The following is a 16,071-nucleotide window of genomic DNA, read 5'->3' as shown; positions in this document are numbered from 1 at the left end:
TGACTGCTGGTGCATGCCCTTTGCTTTCTGAGCAGCTTGCTAGCAAGGTCGAGAGAAAAGGTAATGGCCCATCAATTTTGTGAAAGATTTTCCATTAGCAGATTTCCCTGAATCCTCCTTTATCTTCATTGCTGTTCCACCAATCCAAAGTCTACCTCAACTTTTAAAACCTCTATGGGGCTTCTAATTGCCTGCAAGATCAGTTTTTTCTCTCCTGGTGTCTCCATACAACAGCAGTCTATTCCAGCTGCAAAATTCAGGGGTTAGGTGACCAGGAGGGCTGCAGGTGGGTTCAGGAGACAGCTTTGATGGGACTGAATGTGGAACTAGTTACTGGATGGTGTGGGTATGTGGCATGTTGGGCAAAACACATAGCATGTGTCTTTGTTCATCCACCGGCTTTGTCACCTCATAGTGCGGGTTTTTCTCTACAGTCCATGTGTTTCCCTGGCAGGATGGGGGGGGGGGGAGCACAGTTGCTCTTGGTTGTTAAATGACAGAGGGGCAGATTCTCTGGTACTAGGGCTTTCTCATCGTAGGCTCTCTGCCTAGACAGCGTGAAAGCATTCCGCTCCCTCCTCTGCCCTAATAATGCCCGTTTTGTCAGGTGGTGGTGGTGAGGATCTCTGCATCTGCATGGATGTCCGTTGCCCTGCTGCTCTGAACTGCTGCTGGTTTTCTGCTGCAGTAGGTATTAGGGAATAAAATGAGGCTGGGAATCAAAAAGGGGAGAAGGGCGGAGAGGACCACTGGATTAAAGAAAGTAGGACACCAAAGATGAGGCTCAAGCTGCCTCAGAAAGGGGGAGCAGCTAAATGAATAGACACCCCAAGTTAGATGGACATAATCCTGTAAGGCTGGAAGAGAAGAAAGTCCCAACAACAAAACAGAAATGACCTGAGCTCTGTTATCTCAGGAGGTGCTAGGGCAGGAGCTGAGAAAACTACTGGGGTGACATGAGTGAGAAAATGGGACAAATCTGTAGAAAATGAGGAGGAAATGGTGTAAAGTGATGGCTGAGATTCTTCAAAATACGGTGAATTAAAAATGGTATCCCGTCCTGCTGTTTCAACAGCTAAATAAAAATGGCCTGGTTTGAGGTGTTTAACACTTACGCTGTGCACTATGCTGTGTGCCGCAGGATCTCTGTATATTCGGTATCTTTGAAAATTAGATGTCTAAATACAGATTTAGGAACCTTTCTCTAGACACCTGGAATTGGAAATTTTCACTTGTGCAACAACTGCTGCTGTAGGTTTCATGTTTTCTTTTTAAGTTTTGAGCATGTGTCAAGCTAGGAGGGATAGTGACGTGGCTGGGTGAGAACTGGTTTGTTAGAGGACAGAGGGGGGGTGATGGGGAGGGTGGAAGCTGTGCTGCAGGTCAGGTGCCTGTCTCGGCGCTGCGGTCTGTATTTCCTAGCTGAGACTATGTAGTTACAGATACTGTCTGGCTTGAGCTCCAGTGCATGCCTGTCATATGGACATGAGATTTTAGGAGGGATACCTTTCCTTGATTAGACAATTAAAAGCTAAGATAAGTATCGACAATATATACAAGTTTAGTGTGGTTGGGATATCCCGGTGTATCTGTAATTTATCATTCGTCTTTTCAGAAAATATTTTGTGTACAAGTAGCGCAGCATCAGGCTTCAGTGATGTAGTGTGGCTTGTAATAAACTGCATCGTTCAGGGAGGTCTTTCTGGATTGCCTTCCCTTTGAGGCGATGATTGAATGTGCTCTGAGATGGAGTCTTTCTCTGATTCTGTGAGAGAAGCTTATCAAGCTGTACAAGATAATGAATAATAAACTTTCTCTTCTGCATTAGAGACATGGTCAAGAGAAGCAGAAAATAAATTAAAACTGAGATGGTGTTTGCACCTGCTCTTCTGAAAAGATAACACCCTTCAAAGAAGGTGTAATTCCAGCTGAACTCTTCAAATTCTGAGACTCCATTAATCAATATTGCCTATTCCCCTTGGTCCCTGTAACCTTGGAATAGGGACAAAACATACAGTGATGAATCATGTAAATGGGGCATAGGTGAGGGATTACACTGAAGGAAGAGGATTTTACAGGCTTTCCTGATCCGTATTCTTAGCTGGTTTGGGGTTTTTTTGGGTAATCTTTTGCTTTCTCCTCTTCCCTAAGCCAACTGCGAATGAATATCCTTTTCTGTATGTTTTGGTAGCATTTTCCCTTCTCGCTAAGAAATGGTTTAGGTGATTATTTATAAAAACTTTCCATTTATATAAGGCTTGACGTTACTGTTTGCAAGTGCAGCGCATTCTAGGAGGGGGTAGTGAAACAGTACAGCTGTGACGGGAAATCTAGTCAAGCTTACAGAATGAATGTGTTTTCAAGCAAATATAGTTAAGTGGGTGCAAAAAGCGGTACATGTGGATTCTTACTTTGATTAATGAAACTGGTTTATTTTAGGTTCAGGATTTAACATGAGAGACATGCTAGACTGAAGACGTGTTGAAATAGGCCCATATTAACTTGAAATAAGCACCCACAGTTTTGCACCCACGAATGGTTTTGTATCAGTAGTGGCTTCAACTGTGTTAGGGTAACATTGCTGTGTCCTTTCTGCCTGGTGCCACTAATGAGATCAAAAATGATTACTTGTGACAGTGAGGAATTTTTCTGTGTTACAGATGAGGCTTGTGAGCAGCTCAGGTACTTACAAATGGTGGATTCAGTCTTTGATAGCAGCTGAGAAAAAAGGATACGCTTAGGGAGAATTTTGGCCATGGAGCTATAGATACTTGGTAATCTTCGAAAAGCTTGAATGCAGAAACAGCACTTGAGAAGCATAGTACCAGTAGATTAGCACGAGCGCAGAGCAGCTCACAGAGCAAGGGAATTGGGACAAACACAGAAAAGGAGAATTGTAAGGATTTATGTGGGAAGGAAAACAGGACAGGAACAGAGAAGCCTGTGAAGGAGAGTTCAGGGTAGTGCTGAGGCATTTGCTTGTAAAGAAGTGGGTAAAGTGACAGGAGGCTTCCCTTCTTGTTAGGAAAAACAACCCAACAACCATTTAAAATGTGTCACTTGTTCTGCTAGTGGCTTGAGCGTGACAATGAGTGTTTAGTCACCTTTAACACAATTCTGTTGAAATATTTTATTGTAGAGTGTCTTTACTATTATATATTGTTCTTCAGAAAATAATGGAAAATACTGCATATAATTTCATTTGGGAATTGTATCTATTTTTTCTTCTGGGAGGCAGGCTTTTTCAATAGCATTTGGAATTGTTCAGCTGTAAAACTTCCAGTTAAGACAAGTGATATGTCTAAACCTGGACTACAAATAACCACTGTGATGTAATCAGGTTGTCTCGATTAATAAAAAAAGATAGCATATTGACTGAATCCCTGGCTTAAAGTCTTTATACAAATTTGTGCTAGAAAATCTCTGCGTGTTCGCTATGATTCTAGCTGTGAAACGCTTTAGAATACAGCCGGGGTGATCACTGAACCTAAGTGACTATTGCATAAGTCCCTCGAGAATAGCTTGAGCCACCTGTGAAAGTGTCTGTGGCCCAGAAGAGCTATTGACTGCCAGCTTGGGGTGGCAATCTGATGCTTTCTTCTATTATTCTTTTAACTGTATGTTAATCAAGCAGATAACGATATCCAGGCTGGATTCCAATAGTTAAATGCTGCTTTAACTCCTTGGCAGTGCAGTGATGCAAGTGATGCAAAAAGCAGCTGTTCTCTGGCTTCCTAGCTGTGGACAGAAAACATCTCGCAGGCTGTCTGCAGCCCTCCTTGTTTTCAACACCCAGTTAGAAGCTTTGGTCTTAAGTGATGATCAAAGGTGGTTTAAACTTACTTACTTTGCCTGGTCATGCACTTGGGTGCGTACACAGTCTGTTACTTCCTGTTAACAGAAGCTATGCTAACCAAAAATTTATCCTCCTTCCCAAACCAGAGTCGATTGAAGGCACCTGCCTTTCTTTCACGCCTTCATCTTCAGCAGCACTAAAGTTAAACACTTAGTAACACATTACTCAGATTATGTGTCAGCAGCAGGGACTGGGTATAGAGGAAGCCACCTATGGACTAAATTTTCACAACAGAATTAGTCTTTGACAGCCTTATGAAAGCTGTCAAATAATATCAATTCAGTAACACTTTTCTTAAAAAAAACCCCACACCACAAAAAACTTTACTGTGTTCTTGCATTCTCAAGACCTAGTCTAGTCTAAGATCTCTATAGCAGATGAGAGAATACCAAATTAGTCCACTAGTGATTTCACTTTGCTAGTCTAATGTATATTGAAGCTGTGCAGTTAATAGTAAGGTAGGCATACAAAAAAACTTTCTCAGGAGATAAGCCACAGGTTGCATAGACCACTGAAGAAGAAAGCAGTGTTTTAAGAAAAATTGTGTTAAGAATACTTAGAAGCACCGTGCTGGCCGAGATGTTCGGTACCAGCTCTTTGTTACCTTGATTATAGTGTGTTTCTATGAGCAGTAATAGAGTTTTCTGTCATGTGGTGGCTTACTTGAAAAGGTCAGCCTTCTCTAAGGCATGTATTTACTACGCTTACTGTTTTCTATTGTAGGCAAAAATCTGACTTCCTAAAAATTGTTACTGTATCAGGAAAATAATTTCTGAAAAAGTAATTCAGAGGAGAAAATTTACTGTGCAGTGGAAAGAGTTTCATTCAGTTATCTGTGTTACACTGCTTAATGAAATGTGGGACATCTACAGCTTTCAAATACAGCAAATTAAAAAAGAGAAGTACAGAAAATGACCTGTCTAGCTCTGCTTCCTGTCCAAACTGTTTATGCCTGTACTGTACTGGTGGATTAGAGAGAAGCAGGATGCTTCTGTATATGCCTTTACTGTGTAAATATTTATATCCACCTACATAAGTACACTTTCCATGTTTGCATTGGTGTTACACTCCTGATATCAAGGGAACTCATGACTTTTCTACGTGTTTGTAGACCATTTAAGGTCTTCTGGAATTTGGTGTGCTATAGTAAAATAAGGTCCAAATTTTGTCCTGTGTCTCTTAAGAACAGTCACAAACTTGACCAAACTGCACTAGTATAATAATTTGGAATGTGCCTCTCAAATATAAGAGGATGCTCTTGCTATCAACTTACCACTTCAATTATTAAATATCACATCTGCCTCGGGATGCTTTGTTAATGTGTGCTACTAGCTGATTGTAATTCAAATATTTATATGTGGTACATCTTGATGTAAATCATAACATACACTGTCTTATCCCAGGCATGTATTTAGAAAGCATTTTCACTTTAGGTTTTTAATTCTGAGAATGGTATGTTGGCCTCTCGTGACATGGGCTCCCCCAGGGAAAAAGGTTTTGTCAGTGGTATTCGGCACGATTTGCCCTCTGGCAATGGAGGTAGATCACCTACTAAAGTCTCTTTGATACATCCAGATTGATTAGCAGAAACTTGAACACTAATTTGAGCAAGCTAAAAGATTTTTTTCCTAACAGATAATTAAAGTATCTTAAACATTTAGGTGTTTTTTGACTGACTGACTTGTTTTGGTATTTAGAAACTGTTACATGAACATCTGTTTTTTTGAGAAGAAAATTGTGCTTAATGACATTGAAAAAAATCTGTACGCGTTATATCTCTTGTGGTGATGGTCTGGTTCACATAAATGCTGTTCATCTTAATGCCATAAAAATAATTTCAATTTATAATTTGAATGATGCATTAAACATGACACTCAATTGTCTCTAGAATGTCAATATTTTACTGCTTGAAGTTCCCATCTCCCCACCTTGATTAATTTGAAAGCTAGCTTGTTGTACGCTTGTGGGCTCCCTGAGTCTGACCAAATTCCCCTTAAAATTGATGGGAAGTTTTTTATTAACTTCAGTATGAGTTGGTTTAGTGTATAACTTACAGATGTGGAAAACCAGGATACTGTTCAGCAAAATCGGTGTAATACCTCTGGGAGTGCCAGGATGGTGTAAATACTATTTCTCTAGCAGGACTGGGGGTTCTTGTAGAAGAACAAAATAGCAGGTGGAAAAGTAAGGAGCCTGCTATGAATCTTAGAAGATGAAAGTATGAATAAAGTATGAAAGAGTTTGAGGTCTGCAAGGTCAGGCAAGGTGGCTGGCCTTAGTATTTGACCAGGTATTCTGGTGATCTTACGTTTAACATCAGTGAAGTAAGTGAATCTTTCTACTTCAGACAAGAACAAGAAAGCCAGCTTGCCTGTGTTCAGGGATACCTGTTATTGACATGTGGCAGTGTTTGGGATGATGCTGTATTTGTCAAGAAAATCCAGAAAGAGGAACTGTGGACTACTCACAGGAAAGCTTTTCAGCAGCTCAGACTGGAAGGGACCACCTGGATCCTTATGGCCTGTCCTCTGCAATTGCAGACAATCTCATAGCAGTTAAGGTCCTTCTTTTGGTAGGGTGATCACAGGTGTGGTTCAGTTTGCTAAGGTCGTATTGAATTGCTTTTGCTCTGTAGTTGTGTATCACCAGTCTTTCTTCATTGATTAAGTAGTATAAACTTTACGTGTGTATCTCCAACAATGTAGATACATGTTTAAAATAAAAAGCACCCGCACCCACAAGAAAACAGATGCACTGTGATTTATTTATTTGTTTGTTTATTTTTCTTTTTAGGGGGATACTTGTGTATTTTATTAGGAAAATTGTTTTTCATCTCTGCTTTTGCTCAGCTGCCATCAGGAACATAATGATTAGACAAAGCAAACTGAGCAATTGCTCTTGCCCTCTATTAATTTATGAAGTACATATGTGGCTTCAAGGGCCTTAGTTTAAAAACCAAACAAAGCTCTTCTGAAATACTGCCAACCCAGGCATTCATAAATGGTATATTAATTTTGTCACTTTTGAGCCTTTAGGATTCAAGGTAGTATTTCAAACTTTTTTCATCCATCCGTCGATGCTGGGTACTTGTTTTCTGGTGTGTATGGAGATTCTCATATACCTGCCTGAATCCAGGATTTACACTTTTATGAAATATTCCCTCACTCGTCCCTCACCTTCTCCTCTCTCTTTTTGAAAATAATACAGAATTTCAGATAAGTTAGAAGGTTTGGCACTGCTGTTGCTGCTTATAATTTGTGAGGAAAGTAGATGATCAAAACGATGGGAGGTTTTAAGCTTCTAGGTTGTCAAAGATTGAACAAAATTTTGTTGTACTCTTGAGTTTTGCTAAAAGGACTAATTTTTTGTTTCCTGGAAGTGTCAAAATATTTTGCTTCACAATAGGATGGATGCCTCAGATTAGCGAAAGGCAGGGCAAGCTTGGGAAATGCTGTTTCTCCTCTTGTAGGGCAGAAGTGGACCTTGTGAGTGCTGCAGGTGCAGAGGCTGAGGTGCAAACCTGCTTCTGCTTTTATCTCAGGGGTAGGACTACAAGGCTACAGGTCTGCAAGTGTGAGCCAGCAGCTGCTAGGGGTAATCACCTCTCTCGTTAACTGCAAAAATACACTCTTGGCCTCACAACATGAATTTGTTGCTCTAATATGATTTTCCTTTGTTCAAACTGAAATAAACTGCAACCTGAATCCAGGTTCCTTTCTTATAAAGTTACTTGCTTTTTTCCTCAACATTTTTTGTATGTAAACCCCTTGGATCCAGTCCTTGCACACACTCAGGGTGAGTATGAAGATCTCAGTGGCTGATAATGGTTTTGTTTCTTTAGTCCAGACACTTGGTATTTTGCTCTGAGGTAAAGAGCTTCTGGATTTCATTTACTGGGTTGCCCTGCTGTTCACCGGCAGTTTAACCAGAAAATTGGGCACATGATCACTGCCGAGTGTGTGGAGATGTCCCTGGATTCTTTGTGGTGCTAAATACCCACTCCCTGATGATGAGCTTGGCTGGACGTGGTCCCCAGTGAGGGACACAGGCTGCGGGGACACAGCCCAGCTGGGGACCCATGAGAGGGCAGCACCTGATTGCAGGGAGAGGCTGGAGCAACACCTGTTGCATTTATACACCAGGCATGCCCCCAAAGACTCCTGTGGGCTTGAATTTGGCACTTTTGGCAGCGCAGGAGTTGAATTTGTCAGGTCTTTGTGAGCTTAGAGCTCTCCTGGGGCAGTTTTCACCTTGCCAGGGCAGGCAGGCTGCTTGTGACATTTCTGTCAGTGTAAATTTGACCCATTACCTGCTGCAAGTGCACTTCTTTTGCACCCTGTAGGTGAACTGCAATACAGAGATCCCTCTGGGCTAGTGATTTGGCTGCAAGCTCACGGCACTGACTCGGTGGAGTGTTTGTGCTGGAAATTTTTTCACGTGTTTTATGGTAGCAGTTGTTGCTGGGGAGAGCCTGTCAGCCAAACACGGTAGGCAGTGCCAAGTGCTGCAACTTCCATGACAGGTCTCAAAAGTTAAGTTATTAATGATTGTTCTTTAAGACACGGAATTGTGAAAGAAGACTTATGTGTCAATTTCACCTTTCATTTTCAGAATACATATATTTGGCCAAGTAAATGCGAAGGAATCAGAAGTCAGACACCACCAGCCCCCAAAGCCTATACCTAAAATTTTAAATTCGTGTTTGAATTCACATTTTTGGGTGAGATGGAGGATTGGTAAAGCTAAGTTCTGCCAGAACAACTACCACAAGGAACAGCTGTAGTTACTAAGCAAATTGGTGCACATACAACGGGAAGTTGTATTGGGCCCAAATTGTTTTCCAGTTTCAGACACCGCTGGCCAGCCAAGCATTGGGAGATTTCCTTGTTGCTGGTGGCAGAAGTAAGTCTGTTTCCCTCTTCAGACACAGCAACTAGAAGCAACAAATTTAGAGGGGCAGAGAGTGTTGAGGCAAGGGAAAGGGAAGCTGAAATTCTTTTGACACCAGGGCAAGTTATTTCTCAACAACGGAGCCAGCGTGTTTGTACCTAGCCATGCCATTACTGGAAGGTGTATAGACAGTATGACACCTGACATGGACCAAAATATCAAAACTAACACAGGACTAGAATTTACTCCCAGTTTGTTTACTGGATAGCCAGCTAAAAACTCAAAGACTGGGACGTAGTTTGAATTATACTTATTTTTACAGTTACCAAAGTTCTGCTGAATCTCTTTTCTTGTGCTGAAGAGAGGCTCAGGGAAGAGTGATTCTCTCCAACAAACTGTTCCAGCATATTAAAAAGGCAAAGTCTGGCTTCTCTCCTTAGAAGCCTTTTAAGTTGGAGTCTGGCATTGTTCTCATGAGTGCTGTTGTTTGGCCAGCTGGAAGGCTACCATATCCTGTTGTATGCTACTTGCTGAGAATAACAGAAAACAGCAATGGTGAGGGTAGTTGTCATAGTTATCAGATCAATTCTGCCTTCATTTGCAACTTCAAATAAATTATGTTGAATGGATATTGGAACCTGGATTTAAAATGTAGTGCATGTATATTTTACTGCATTTAACCAGTTGCAAGAGCTATTTTGCTTGTCCATAAAAATGCCCCTTTCTTTCCCCACATGTGAGTTCCATGTTTGCGTCAAGACTTCCAAGAACTTACTTGTTTGCTTCAGTGCAAAAGTAATTACATGGCCTTAAATTCTTCTTAGCATTGGGCATCCAGCACATCCAAGAAAGAAAGAGTTGGATCTGTTTCTTCTTAGGCAGCATCAACAGATTTGTTTGTTAAATTCCAACCTGTTACTCCCATGGAAATCAGCAGAAAGCTTTCAGGACGGCACAGGTTGTCGCTTGAGCGTTAACTGGCCCTGCCAAGCCTTGATGATGATACACAGGAGGGAAGGAAGGAAGGAACCTCACTAGACTTTCAGGGTGTATTTAGGCAGTGAACAAACATCCTGCTTCCAATGCATCTGTGCGGCTCAAAGAAGTGACTGCCAGAAAACTGCCCTTAACTGCTTTTTGCCCTCTCACATCTGCTGGTGGAAATACCCATGGTCACATTCCATGCCCTGCTTTCACGCACGTTGAGCTCAGCTAGTTTAAAGAGGCTAGTTGGTGGGCGTTTGCCATATTGGCTCATTTTTCCTTGAAGGGGGCAGGCAGGCTGTGATGCCACAAGCAGCTCTGCTGGCTCATTTGAAGGGGCAGGTCCCTTGGATGGAGAAGTGTAACATGCAGGGTGGTGACCTGTGTCCTCGCACCATTGTGGCCATTCCCTGGTCAGAGTTTGCCTCCCCCCAGTCTGACCCTGCATCCAGGAGTGATGTGCAGTGCTGTGGGTAGCTGTGAAAGCTGAATGCCACAGAATGGGGTTTAAGCCCTGCCACCTTTTGAGTGCAGTCCCTGGGAAAGCAGGCCTTTATTATTGCTGGTTGAGGATGTCTGATGGGGAGTTCCGCTGAATAAAGACAGGAGCCTCAGGAGCATTGTGTTTACTGTCACCTGCAGTGCAAGCAACACCTCTAAATTAGATTTACTGTTATTGCATGTGCCAGTTCTGGAAAATCAAATTATTTGGTGTGTTTGTTTTTACAGCTCAAGGATAAATCTCACTTCTAGCATAAGCAGGTGTAATCTCATTGAAATAAATGCAGTTGTACTTCTGTCTGAATTACTGAATTTGGCTGTAAGTCTTTTGTGCCTTTTAAAAAGACTTTCTGTTGCATTCAGTTCAGAGCCAGGCTATGAAAGCTTTGTGCTGGTTTTGGAAAATCAGGAGGGGAAGACTCCCTGCGCACTTCAGCTTTCCCCGAAAGATTGCTTCAGTCACAGCAGATTAATCTTGGAAGTTTACAGGCTAGAAACACAAGGCACAGCAGTGAAGGTTTGTTAACGGGGGAGGAGAGGGGCCTCTTCTGCGGGTCAGAGTGCAGGGAGCACACAAATGGTAAAAGCGGTGGGAAGGGAGGGAAAGACACACCCCTATGGAGCGGTGCCTTCCAGGGAGAAGCACCCACTCGCTCACAGCTGGAGCCGGCAAACACAAGCGTGCACAGTCCGTAAGCGGGGTAGGAGCTGACATGATGTGCTTCAACTCGATGCAAAATGAATGAGCTGCTGTCCTTGGGGGTATTCGCCCCCCGTAGTTGAAGTGCAAGTACACGGCTGCATTAAGTGCACTTTGCATCATCTGATGCCTAGATACACGCTAACGGAGCCGGGGACCAGGCAGAGCATTGAGTTGCGTGTTTGTTTATGACGTGCTTGGCATTAAATTCCTGCTTGCTGCAACAAAAAGGTAAGAAACTTAAAAAGTGACAAGAAAAAAAACTCAGCCTCACCCCCCACCCCCACCCCACCCCCACCCCAGACAAGTCTCACTTTAGGAGTAGCCTTTGTCTCGAGCTGTATTTTCAAAGCTGTGGTACATTAGTCTAAAGCTTCTGTGTGGATGCCTGCAAGGCAAATTGCAGCTCCTAGTGTGACAAAGGCAAGTCGGATTTCTTTTCTCTGAGAACTGACACTTAACAACCTTCCGGAGAGCACTGTAGCAGAAATGCTGGACCAAGCGGTAAGGATTTGATGTTGTTATCCCTCTCCTTTACCCCTTTGGTTGTTGCTTATTTGAGCAGTAAGCTAACTAATGGATCCTGATGATTAATAGGTTTGGGGTACTGTGTTCAGCTCAGAATTACATGTTCCTAAACTGGCTGCAGTTACTGGCTGCATATTGACCAGCCTGATTCTGTAGAGGTTGATCATCGTTTGCTTTTATTGATAATACTGTGTTAATGGATAAAATGATACTGTAGTTAAGAACCTCATATACTGTAGAGAAGAAGCCTCCCTGTGTTTCCCCCCAAACATACAGCATCTGTATAATCATGTATGTGTAATTCCTAGCTAAGTTCTATCTAGTCAGGCTGGGCTTCTTTCAGCTCATAATTGACAAGAGAGATTGTGCAATTTGAAATCTTTGTAGAGTTCAGAAGAGGTAAACATGTTTAAAGACATAAGTATTACATGGGGGGGAGGGAGAGGAATATGTGCATGTAAAAATACATTTAGTTGAAGTGAAATGGTTAATGGCTCTTTTGACAGAAGAGGAAACTTCATGATTTAAATATAATGTATTGCCTTGAGGTCTCTTGTGCTTGCTTAATGCTATCTGTATTCATAAAGAATTTGCAGCAGGAGAAAATTCATTGATTTGTTAATTGATATATAGCTTTGAATCCTCATTACGCTGCGTGCAGAGGAGAGGGAAGAGAGACAAGCACATTTATCTTTTTCTTTAAACTCAGCAGCTTCACTCTTAAATTAGGTGTCTCGCATGTGCTGAAACCTCATTGCTCTCCCTGTTCTGTGTAGTAATTTTTGTTTTCTTAAAGGATAGAAAACATTGCTAAGCCTTGATCTCTTATCAGAGAAATATATGAAGCTTTTCATCTCTTAAAACTATGGCTTTAATTATGTTTTTGTAGCTGTTGCCTTGCAGTTAATGTAATTATAACAATTGTGAGTGAGGAAAAGGATTTTATTTTGCCCTGGAGCATTTCTCAGTAAAAATTGGCTTATTTATTTTCATGAGGGGTTAGAGAAAGATAGTGGGGGTTTATTATGTAATACCAGTTACAATTTTTTTTTAATAAAATAAATAAGTGCACGTTAGTTTTCCCCACTGCAACAGTGGATGTATATAAATAAGTAACCCTAGCTATGAAGATATTTTAAACACTAATCAGTTGTAATGCAGATGAGCATCAAATGACCTGTGAATTAGTATTTTATATAATTAAGGCGTGTATTGAAGGTCCATGGTGTTTCTTGTATTGTTACAGTCAGTTGCTATCTTGTTGGTCAAGGCTCTCTGGCTCACCATTTGGAGTTCCTGTGTTTTGTGACGTGAAGTAAAACTCTGTTACTGGGGACAAAATTCTGGTTAATTGATATTAAGTGCAAGTATTCATTCTGTACAGCTTTAATTTGTGTTGGAGTGCAGAATTTGGTCTAGTGTAGTTTTAAATAGGCTGAGATAACCTTATTCTCTGGGTTAAGTTAATCCAGGTCAAAACCTGAAATGTAACAATTCTAAACAAGGGAATATCAAGTCAGTGAGAAGCATCAGTTCCATTTCCTCATCTTAGAAAATAACTGGCATGTCCCTGAACTTGGCTTGGTATCTGCCAAAGAAAACATCCTCTTGCCCCCACCCCCTTGTGTTATGATGTGATATTAAAACCTTCTCTGTATGCTTTAAGTAGTTTGAAAATTGGAAATATCTTTATGGTTGAATTTAATAATTTTGAAAAAATTAAACCAGAAAATTTCATATGCAACTGATCCCTCTAAAACAGTGATCTCGTGATTCGGGGGAAAGGTGGCCTGCTGTTCAGAGTTCTCTTTATACTTCCAGAAATGTGTGTGTTCTTTCTAACAAGGCAGACATAACATTTTGTAGGGAGAGGGAAATGGTCTGCAGTGGGTTATGGAAGATGCTCCTGGCTTACATCGGTAGAGGAGGTGCCAGGGGCAGCCATGAGCTTGCGTGAACTGTAAGTGCACCCGCTCTTTCATCTCAGGTCTGCAGTCACTGTCATTTCGTGTGTGCAGATGAGGGAAACCCTGAAGCAATGGTAAAGTGACCTGAGGTTGGTTGTTTATGGAGAGGACCTGAGGAATAACAAGGAACCAGCTTGTCTGTCAGATACCAGCATGATGTCTAGCCATCCATAGTGTCAGTGGGACTTACTGATTCAGAGCCTCTCGTCTTTAAGAGTACAATTTAAACTATACAACATGTGGATCCGTATAATGTGTCAGGCTGCTTCATATTTTCTTTTTATTTTAAAAGTAGAATCTGACTAGGTTATAGTTGTCTTCATAATGTATGATTAGCAACAGAAGGGTAGATCAAGCCATCAATTTTTAAGCAGAAATCTTTTTTGCTACAAGTGGAGAATTGCTTAAAAATTGATGGCACAATCTGGCCCACAGTGAACAGGGGATTTCTGCAGAAAGCACTAGTTGTACTTCTACTCAGTCACCATCCTGGTGGTGGCAGGGATCCAGTAACTCGAGGCCAGTCTGGATTCAGAAACTCAAGGCTTGGAATAGTCTGATACTTGTTGGGAGACAAAAGGCTGAAGGTCTATTTAAAAAAAACAAAAAGGTGAAAAAGCTACCATACCCTTAGAAAAATTATAAACCACAGCTATTTTCCTTTCAGTGAAAGCAACTGTATTTCTCTAATGGCGTACGTAAGCAACAAGAGACTTCCAAGTGCACGGAAATGAAGGTTATTTCCTTTATTTGTTCATGTTACGAAGTTGAGGTGTAAATATTTCTTCCATAAAAATTTTGCTGCATTAAGGGCTACCAGGCTTCATAATTAATTGCAAATTAGAAAAGCAGAGCAGGGCCTCTCCTGTGCCTCAGAGGATATGCTTGGGCAAGTACTTACAACTGCAAATAAAGACAAAAGGCTCATGCCATGCGTCATTATTTTTAATCAGGTAACGTGTTTTACTCCACTAAAACTCCATGGTAGTTGAAAGCAAAGATGTATCAGCTTGTCATTATCTCTTAAGAAGAGAAGTGGTCAGGGCTGCTGCTGCTGACTGTAGTCCCACCTGAACATGTTGGAGTGCAGACTTCTGTACTTGCTCAGGAGGCTGTAGGTTACACATGGCAGCCCTACTTGTTTCTGATCTGCTCAAAAAAGAACGGGGGAGGTTGCAGGCAGCCAGACTCCAGGGGAAGCTACAGAAACGGTGTAAAGTGTTAACCTCTCCCCCTGCTAGCTGAATGCCTCAGTGACAAAAATGCTTGGGCTATAGACTTAAATTAATTCTTGTCAGGTACAGGGGAGTAGACTCCTAACGCTCTCCCAGGCTCATGTGCAGTGCGGTGCCCCGCTAAAGCATTAGCTGAGCATGGGAGCATCACTTGACCCTTAAGTACCTTACTGGTGATGCCAACAAGAACAAAACCTGTTGAGTTTGTAGGTGTGGTTCGCTCTCCGTCACATTGTAGTCTTACAGTGGTCCTTGTTGAAGCAGAAGACACAACAGTAGCGACTGTGGAATATTTATAGTCTAGGGCATCTGGCCCGGTCACAGGGATGGGTGGATGCACGGGGGACCTGAGCTGCTGGGGCTCTTCAGCATGTTGTTTTACCCCTGCCAGCCTCCTTCTGCCCAACACTGAGACAGGCCCATAAGCTGGTTGGCTGCATAAGCGCAGCGTCACCGTGTCCATCTGCACACCATATCTCCATCCTCTGCACTGAGGGGTTTCTGTTAGTCACAGGAAAAAAGTTACCCTGGTGCTGGCTGTGGTTAAACCACGACAACCAAGCACTATGCAGCCGCTCACTCCCTCCCAGCAGGAGAGTGAAAGTGAGAAAACTCGTGGGTTGAGATAAACACAGTTTAATAGCTGAAGCAAAAGCCACGCGTGCAAGCAAAGCAAAACAAGGAATCCATCCAGCATTTCCCATCGGCAGGCAGGTGCTCAGCCATCTCCAGGGAAGCAGGGCTGCAGCACATGTAACAGTTACTTGGGAAGACAAACGCCAGCATTCTAAATGTCCCTGCCTTCCTCCTCTTTCTCCCAGTTTTATATGCTGAGCAGTGACATCATATGGCATGCAACGTCCCCTTGGTCAGCTGGGGTCAGCTGTCCTGGCTGTGCCAACTCCTTGTACCCCTGCTCGCTGCTGGGGTGGGGTGAGGGGCAGAAAGCCCTCGGCTCTGTGTCAGCACCGCTCAGCAATAATGAAAACATCCCTGTGTTATCAACAACACTGTTCCCAGCAGAAATCCAAACCAGCCCCATACCAGCTACTGTGAACAAAATTAACTCTGCCCCAGCCAAAGGCAGCACACCTGGAAAGGACTGCAGCAGTTCACCTAGACCAGCCTCCTGCCCAAAGCTGGGCAGGGTTCAGGATTATGTCAGGGCTGTTTCTGGTTGATATTTTTAGAAATCTCCAAGAACAGAGATTGCACAGCCTCTCAGAGTATTCCTCCGGGCTTACATGCTCTCTTGGAAAAGAAACTTGCGTTTGCTCTGTTTTTTAAACCCTCCTGTGAGCCAGTGGGAGACCCTAGTTAGATCCTCCCCCCATTCCCTCATCCCTAGGCTAAACAAGCCCACTTTGTCTCCAGACTGGACATGTGTGGTTCCTGCAGCCTTGGTGGCCC

At 42.5% G+C, this 16,071-nt stretch overlaps 1 protein-coding gene across 14 annotated transcripts in view; it reads left to right on the top strand.

Annotated features, from left to right (window-relative positions):
* The window catches only part of APBB2 (amyloid beta precursor protein binding family B member 2), a 189,726-nt gene that overhangs the window by 150,865 nt on the left and 22,790 nt on the right, over positions 1-16,071 (top strand). The window contains exon 1 of one of the 14 annotated variants that reach the window (XM_027813439.2): positions 10,886-11,162. The exons of 12 other annotated variants lie outside the window; for them this stretch is intronic. The gene's annotated coding sequence lies outside the window, so the exon portion shown is untranslated. Of the gene's footprint in view, positions 1-10,885; positions 11,163-11,311; positions 11,436-16,071 lie in introns of those variants that run through there. One more of the 14 variants, XM_055712427.1, reaches the window with a different exon arrangement.

Source organism: Falco cherrug, chromosome 1, assembly GCF_023634085.1.
Source record: "Falco cherrug isolate bFalChe1 chromosome 1, bFalChe1.pri, whole genome shotgun sequence".
Taxonomy (NCBI): Eukaryota; Metazoa; Chordata; class Aves; order Falconiformes; family Falconidae; genus Falco; species Falco cherrug.
This window is presented reverse-complemented; position numbering and strand designations above follow the sequence as displayed.